The 7,500-nt window shown below is 46.3% G+C and overlaps 5 non-coding genes across 5 annotated transcripts; all 5 read left to right on the top strand.

Annotated features, from left to right (window-relative positions):
• The first annotated feature begins 1,162 nt into the window (after positions 1–1,162).
• LOC140575789 (5S ribosomal RNA) lies at positions 1,163–1,281 on the top strand. The gene has a single exon (XR_011981050.1). It is a non-coding gene; the product is annotated as a 5S ribosomal RNA (ribosomal RNA).
• A 1,388-nt stretch (positions 1,282–2,669) lies between these two features.
• LOC140575985 (5S ribosomal RNA) lies at positions 2,670–2,788 on the top strand. The gene has a single exon (XR_011981234.1). It is a non-coding gene; the product is annotated as a 5S ribosomal RNA (ribosomal RNA).
• Positions 2,789–4,178: 1,390 nt separating this feature from the next.
• LOC140576251 (5S ribosomal RNA) lies at positions 4,179–4,297 on the top strand. The gene has a single exon (XR_011981474.1). It is a non-coding gene; the product is annotated as a 5S ribosomal RNA (ribosomal RNA).
• Positions 4,298–5,686: 1,389 nt separating this feature from the next.
• Positions 5,687–5,805, top strand: LOC140576250 (5S ribosomal RNA). Its single transcript, XR_011981473.1, has one exon. It is a non-coding gene; the product is annotated as a 5S ribosomal RNA (ribosomal RNA).
• Positions 5,806–7,183: 1,378 nt separating this feature from the next.
• On the top strand, positions 7,184–7,302 carry LOC140576400 (5S ribosomal RNA). Its single transcript, XR_011981615.1, has one exon. It is a non-coding gene; the product is annotated as a 5S ribosomal RNA (ribosomal RNA).
• The last annotated feature ends 198 nt before the right edge of the window (positions 7,303–7,500 follow it).

Raw genomic sequence — 7,500 nt, 5'->3', positions numbered from 1 at the left:
CAGTTGTAGTTTGGCTTAATTATAGCCAGTTGCTCTCAAAACAAAACACTGGAAAATATTCAACAAGAACTCTGTGGAGGGAATGCTGTGGATAAAAGTAACCCAAGCCTGCCAGTAGGGGTCAGTGTACGTTTGAGGAAACTGACAACATGGGGGGGAAAGTCTGTTACAGGATGTCAACGCAGAGCAGAACTACAACCAATCACAGTTACAGCTCATGGGTGGGACAAGCCCAATATTTGCTGTTAAAAACAAACAAACAAACAAAAAAACACCTGCTAATTTAGATCACTTACTTAGGTCACATTAAAGCAACACATCACGAAAGGGAGTGAGCCGTGGGGCAATAACAGCACCGTTTCGTCACAGCCGTGATGTTCATTTCACCGTTACACGCAACCTCAAGTCATGGGCCGCCATTCATGGGTCCCCGTTCTCGTTTCGGGGGGCTGATTTCCAGTTGTATTGAGTTTTTTTTAAATTCTCCTCCCAGACCTGCCTGCATCTACAACAGTTGTTCTTTTGTCCCCCTAAAGCTTCACAGAGCTCTTTGAACTTGACATGGCGACGCCACTTCCCTAAGTCAAAAGGCTGGCTGGCCCACTCAGCCCGAGCCTGCTTCACCGGCATCCCTGCGACTCGCAACTCACCTCAGAGCGATGCTTCGACCGGTGTGCTAGCGTGAGCTTTTTTCTTTTTTTTTTTTTGCCCGGCTTCCATATTGGTAGGAAGTAGCCTCTGCATTTATCCCGTATTCCTGTTGTACCTTAGTATGTGGAATTTAGGGGTGTAAATAAAAGGAGCCAAGACAGTTGAGAAAGATTTGTGATTTTGTAATTGTCCCGTTTCACAAGCCCATTCGACTCATGTGGCTTATGTGACTTTTATGTTGACAAGGCCGAGTCTGGCGGCCGGCGTTAGCCTTTGTTGCTGAATGTTCAAGTGTCAGCCAAAAGAGCAAGTTTTGTTGTTTTATTTTTTTGTGAAAAGAGAAGGAGGACAGGAGAGAGCAATGAAATGTGTGATTGGTTTGAATGAGCTTGGTGGGGTTGCTTTGGAAGTAAGAAAGGAGGGCGAGTAAATGTGTGTCCCCTGTAGTGTGGAAAAGGCAGCCGTCTTTTGCCGCATGCTTATAAATAGGCTGAGTGGAAGCAGTGCTCTCGCTTACGGCCATACCACCCTGAGCACGCCTGATCTCGTCTGATCTTGGAAGCTAAGCAGGGTCGGGCCTGGTTAGTACTTGGATGGGAGACCGCCTGGGAATACCAGGTGCTGTAAGCTTTTGCCATCCTCAAGCACTTACATGCACATTCTTTCACTTGCTTTTCTTACTTTTACTCCATCTTACTTTACGCTTTCACAAATCTACAACGCATTACCCTTTCTTTTACATGTACGTCCTTGTGTTACATTTCATACGGTCTTTGGAGTCTTCAGAGTCGAAACATTTCAGCGTCAGATGCCGTTTAAGCCCACCTGCATGGCCTGCCATGGGATGGAAACCAATCAGTTGTAGTTTGGCTTAATTATAGCCAGTTGCTCTCAAAACAAAACACTGGAAAATATTCAACAAGAACTCTGTGGAGGGAATGCTGTGGATAAAAGTAACCCAAGCCTGCCAGTAGGGGTCAGTGTACGTTTGAGGAAACTGACAACATGGGGGGGAAAGTCTGTTACAGGATGTCAACGCAGAGCAGAACTACAACCAATCACAGTTACAGCTCATGGGTGGGACAAGCCCAATATTTGCTGTTAAAAACAAACAAACAAACAAAAAAACACCTGCTAATTTAGATCACTTACTTAGGTCACATTAAAGCAACACATCACGAAAGGGAGTGAGCCGTGGGGCAATAACAGCACCGTTTCGTCACAGCCGTGATGTTTATTTCACCGTTACACGCAACCTCAAGTCATGGGCCGCCATTCATGGGTCCCCGTTCTCGTTTCGGGGGGCTGATTTCCAGTTGTATTGAGTTTTTTTTAAATTCTCCTCCCAGACCTGCCTGCATCTACAACAGTTGTTCTTTTGTCCCCCTAAAGCTTCACAGAGCTCTTTGAACTTGACATGGCGACGCCACTTCCCTAAGTCAAAAGGCTGGCTGGCCCACTCAGCCCGAGCCTGCTTCACCGGCATCCCTGCGACTCGCAACTCACCTCAGAGCGATGCTTCGCCCGGCGTGCTAGCGTGAGCTTTTTTCTTTTTTTTTTTTTGCCCGGCTTCCATATTGGTAGGAAGTAGCCTCTGCATTTATCCCGTATTCCTGTTGTACCTTAGTATGTGGAATTTAGGGGTGTAAATAAAAGGAGCCAAGACAGTTGAGAAAGATTTGTGATTTTGTAATTGTCCCGTTTCACAAGCCCATTCGACTCATGTGGCTTATGTGACTTTTATGTTGACAAGGCCGAGTCTGGCGGCCGGCGTTAGCCTTTGTTGCTGAATGTTCAAGTGTCAGCCAAAAGAGCAAGTTTTGTTGTTTTATTTTTTTGTGAAAAGAGAAGGAGGACAGGAGAGAGCAATGAAATGTGTGATTGGTTTGAATGAGCTTGGTGGGGTTGCTTTGGAAGTAAGAAAGGAGGGCGAGTAAATGTGTGTCCCCTGTAGTGTGGAAAAGGCAGCCGTCTTTTGCCGCATGCTTATAAATAGGCTGAGTGGAAGCAGTGCTCTCGCTTACGGCCATACCACCCTGAGCACGCCTGATCTCGTCTGATCTTGGAAGCTAAGCAGGGTCGGGCCTGGTTAGTACTTGGATGGGAGACAGCCTGGGAATACCAGGTGCTGTAAGCTTTTGCCATCCTCAAGCACTTACATGCACATTCTTTCACTTGCTTTTCTTACTTTTACTCCATCTTACTTTACGCTTTCACAAATCTACAACGCATTACCCTTTCTTTTACATGTACGTCCTTGTGTTACATTTCATACGGTCTTTGGAGTCTTCAGAGTCGAAACATTTCAGCGTCAGATGCCGTTTAAGCCCACCTGCATGGCCTGCCATGGGATGGAAACCAATCAGTTGTAGTTTGGCTTAATTATAGCCAGTTGCTCTCAAAACAAAACACTGGAAAATATTCAACAAGAACTCTGTGGAGGGAATGCTGTGGATAAAAGTAACCCAAGCCTGCCAGTAGGGGTCAGTGTACGTTTGAGGAAACTGACAACATGGGGGGGAAAGTCTGTTACAGGATGTCAACGCAGAGCAGAACTACAACCAATCACAGTTACAGCTCATGGGTGGGACAAGCCCAATATTTGCTGTTAAAAACAAACAAACAAACAAAAAAACACCTGCTAATTTAGATCACTTACTTAGGTCACATTAAAGCAACACATCACGAAAGGGAGTGAGCCGTGGGGCAATAACAGCACCGTTTCGTCACAGCCGTGATGTTTATTTCACCGTTACACGCAACCTCAAGTCATGGGCCGCCATTCATGGGTCCCCGTTCTCGTTTCGGGGGGCTGATTTCCAGTTGTATTGAGTTTTTTTAAAATTCTCCTCCCAGACCTGCCTGCATCTACAACAGTTGTTCTTTTGTCCCCCTAAAGCTTCACAGAGCTCTTTGAACTTGACATGGCGACGCCACTTCCCTAAGTCAAAAGGCTGGCTGGCCCACTCAGCCCGAGCCTGCTTCACCGGCATCCCTGCGACTCGCAACTCACCTCAGAGCGATGCTTCGCCCGGCGTGCTAGCGTGAGCTTTTTTCTTTTTTTTTTTTTTGCCCGGCTTCCATATTGGTAGGAAGTAGCCTCTGCATTTATCCCGTATTCCTGTTGTACCTTAGTATGTGGAATTTAGGGGTGTAAATAAAAGGAGCCAAGACAGTTGAGAAAGATTTGTGATTTTGTAATTGTCCCGTTTCACAAGCCCATTCGACTCATGTGGCTTATGTGACTTTTATGTTGACAAGGCCGAGTCTGGCGGCCGGCGTTAGCCTTTGTTGCTGAATGTTCAAGTGTCAGCCAAAAGAGCAAGTTTTGTTGTTTTATTTTTTTTGTGAAAAGAGAAGGAGGACAGGAGAGAGCAATGAAATGTGTGATTGGTTTGAATGAGCTTGGTGGGGTTGCTTTGGAAGTAAGAAAGGAGGGCGAGTAAATGTGTGTCCCCTGTAGTGTGGAAAAGGCAGCCGTCTTTTGCCGCATGCTGATAAATAGGCTGAGTGGAAGCAGCGCTCTCGCTTACGGCCATACCACCCTGAGCACGCCCGATCTCGTCTGATCTCGGAAGCTAAGCAGGGTCGGGCCTGGTTAGTACTTGGATGGGAGACCGCCTGGGAATACCAGGTGCTGTAAGCTTTTGCCATCCTCAAGCACTTACATGCACATTCTTTCACTTGCTTTTCTTACTTTTACTCCATCTTACTTTACGCTTTCACAAATCTACAACGCATTACCCTTTCTTTTACATGTACGTCCTTGTGTTACATTTCATACGGTCTTTGGAGTCTTCAGAGTCGAAACATTTCAGCGTCAGATGCCGTTTAAGCCCACCTGCATGGCCTGCCATGGGATGGAAACCAATCAGTTGTAGTTTGGCTTAATTATAGCCAGTTGCTCTCAAAACAAAACACTGGAAAATATTCAACAAGAACTCTGTGGAGGGAATGCTGTGGATAAAAGTAACCCAAGCCTGCCAGTAGGGGTCAGTGTACGTTTGAGGAAACTGACAACATGGGGGGGAAAGTCTGTTACAGGATGTCAACGCAGAGCAGAACTACAACCAATCACAGTTACAGCTCATGGGTGGGACAAGCCCAATATTTGCTGTTAAAAACAAACAAACAAACAAAAAAACACCTGCTAATTTAGATCACTTACTTAGGTCACATTAAAGCAACACATCACGAAAGGGAGTGAGCCGTGGGGCAATAACAGCACCGTTTCGTCACAGCCGTGATGTTTATTTCACCGTTACACGCAACCTCAAGTCATGGGCCGCCATTCATGGGTCCCCGTTCTCGTTTCGGGGGGCTGATTTCCAGTTGTATTGAGTTTTTTTTAAATTCTCCTCCCAGACCTGCCTGCATCTACAACAGTTGTTCTTTTGTCCCCCTAAAGCTTCACAGAGCTCTTTGAACTTGACATGGCGACGCCACTTCCCTAAGTCAAAAGGCTGGCTGGCCCACTCAGCCCGAGCCTGCTTCACCGGCATCCCTGCGACTCGCAACTCACCTCAGAGCGATGCTTCGCCCGGCGTGCTAGCGTGAGCTTTTTTCTTTTTTTTTTTTTGTCCGGCTTCCATATTGGTAGTAAGTAGCCTCTGCATTTATCCCGTATTCCTGTTGTACCTTAGTATGTGGAATTTAGGGGTGTAAATAAAAGGAGCCAAGACAGTTGAGAAAGATTTGTGATTTTGTAATTGTCCCGTTTCACAAGCCCATTCGACTCATGTGGCTTATGTGACTTTTATGTTGACAAGGCCGAGTCTGGCGGCCGGCGTTAGCCTTTGTTGCTGAATGTTCAAGTGTCAGCCAAAAGAGCAAGTTTTGTTGTTTTATTTTTTTTGTGAAAAGAGAAGGAGGACAGGAGAGAGCAATGAAATGTGTGATTGGTTTGAATGAGCTTGGTGGGGTTGCTTTGGAAGTAAGAAAGGAGGGCGAGTAAATGTGTGTCCCCTGTAGTGTGGAAAAGGCAGCCGTCTTTTGCCGCATGCTTATAAATAGGCTGAGTGGAAGCAGTGCTCTCGCTTACGGCCATACCACCCTGAGCACGCCCGATCTCGTCTGATCTCGGAAGCTAAGCAGGGTCGGGCCTGGTTAGTACTTGGATGGGAGACCGCCTGGGAATACCAGGTGCTGTAAGCTTTTGCCATCCTCAAGCACATTCTTTCACTTGCTTTTCTTACTTTTACTCCATCTTACTTTACGCTTTCACAAATCTACAACGCATTACCCTTTCTTTTACATGTACGTCCTTGTGTTACATTTCATACGGTCTTTGGAGTCTTCAGAGTCGAAACATTTCAGCGTCAGATGCCGTTTAAGCCCACCTGCATGGCCTGCCATGGGATGGAAACCAATCAGTTGTAGTTTGGCTTAATTATAGCCAGTTGCTCTCAAAACAAAACACTGGAAAATATTCAACAAGAACTCTGTGGAGGGAATGCTGTGGATAAAAGTAACCCAAGCCTGCCAGTAGGGGTCAGTGTACGTTTGAGGAAACTGACAACATGGGGGGGAAAGTCTGTTACAGGATGTCAACGCAGAGCAGAACTACAACCAATCACAGTTACAGCTCATGGGTGGGACAAGCCCAATATTTGCTGTTAAAAACAAACAAACAAACAAAAAAACACCTGCTAATTTAGATCACTTACTTAGGTCACATTAAAGCAACACATCACGAAAGGGAGTGAGCCGTGGGGCAATAACAGCACCGTTTCGTCACAGCCGTGATGTTTATTTCACCGTTACACGCAACCTCAAGTCATGGGCCGCCATTCATGGGTCCCCGTTCTCGTTTCGGGGGGCTGATTTCCAGTTGTATTGAGTTTTTTTTAAATTCTCCTCCCAGACCTGCCTGCATCTACAACAGTTGTTCTTTTGTCCCCCTAAAGCTTCACAGAGCTCTTTGAACTTGACATGGCGACGCCACTTCCCTAAGTCAAAAGGCTGGCTGGCCCACTCAGCCCGAGCCTGCTTCACCGGCATCCCTGCGACTCGCAACTCACCTCAGAGCGATGCTTCGCCCGGCGTGCTAGCGTGAGCTTTTTTCTTTTTTTTTTTTTGCCCGGCTTCCATATTGGTAGGAAGTAGCCTCTGCATTTATCCCGTATTCCTGTTGTACCTTAGTATGTGGAATTTAGGGGTGTAAATAAAAGGAGCCAAGACAGTTGAGAAAGATTTGTGATTTTGTAATTGTCCCGTTTCACAAGCCCATTCGACTCATGTGGCTTATGTGACTTTTATGTTGACAAGGCCGAGTCTGGCGGCCGGCGTTAGCCTTTGTTGCTGAATGTTCAAGTGTCAGCCAAAAGAGCAAGTTTTGTTGTTTTATTTTTTTGTGAAAAGAGAAGGAGGACAGGAGAGAGCAATGAAATGTGTGATTGGTTTGAATGAGCTTGGTGGGGTTGCTTTGGAAGTAAGAAAGGAGGGCGAGTAAATGTGTGTCCCCTGTAGTGTGGAAAAGGCAGCCGTCTTTTGCCGCATGCTTATAAATAGGCTGAGTGGAAGCAGTGCTCTCGCTTACGGCCATACCACCCTGAGCACGCCCGATCTCGTCTGATCTCGGAAGCTAAGCAGGGTCGGGCCTGGTTAGTACTTGGATGGGAGACCACCTGGGAATACCGGGTGCTGTAAGCTTTTGCCATCCTCAAGCACTTACATGCACATTCTTTCACTTGCTTTTCTTACTTTTACTCCATCTTACTTTACGCTTTCACAAATCTACAACGCATTACCCTTTCTTTTACATGTACGTCCTTGTGTTACATTTCATACGGTCTTTGGAGTCTTCAGAGTCGAAACATTTCAGCGTCAGATGCCGTTTAAGCCCACCTG

This window comes from Salminus brasiliensis, chromosome 13 (assembly GCF_030463535.1).
Source record: "Salminus brasiliensis chromosome 13, fSalBra1.hap2, whole genome shotgun sequence".
NCBI classification, from domain to species: Eukaryota; Metazoa; Chordata; class Actinopteri; order Characiformes; family Bryconidae; genus Salminus; species Salminus brasiliensis.
This window is presented reverse-complemented; position numbering and strand designations above follow the sequence as displayed.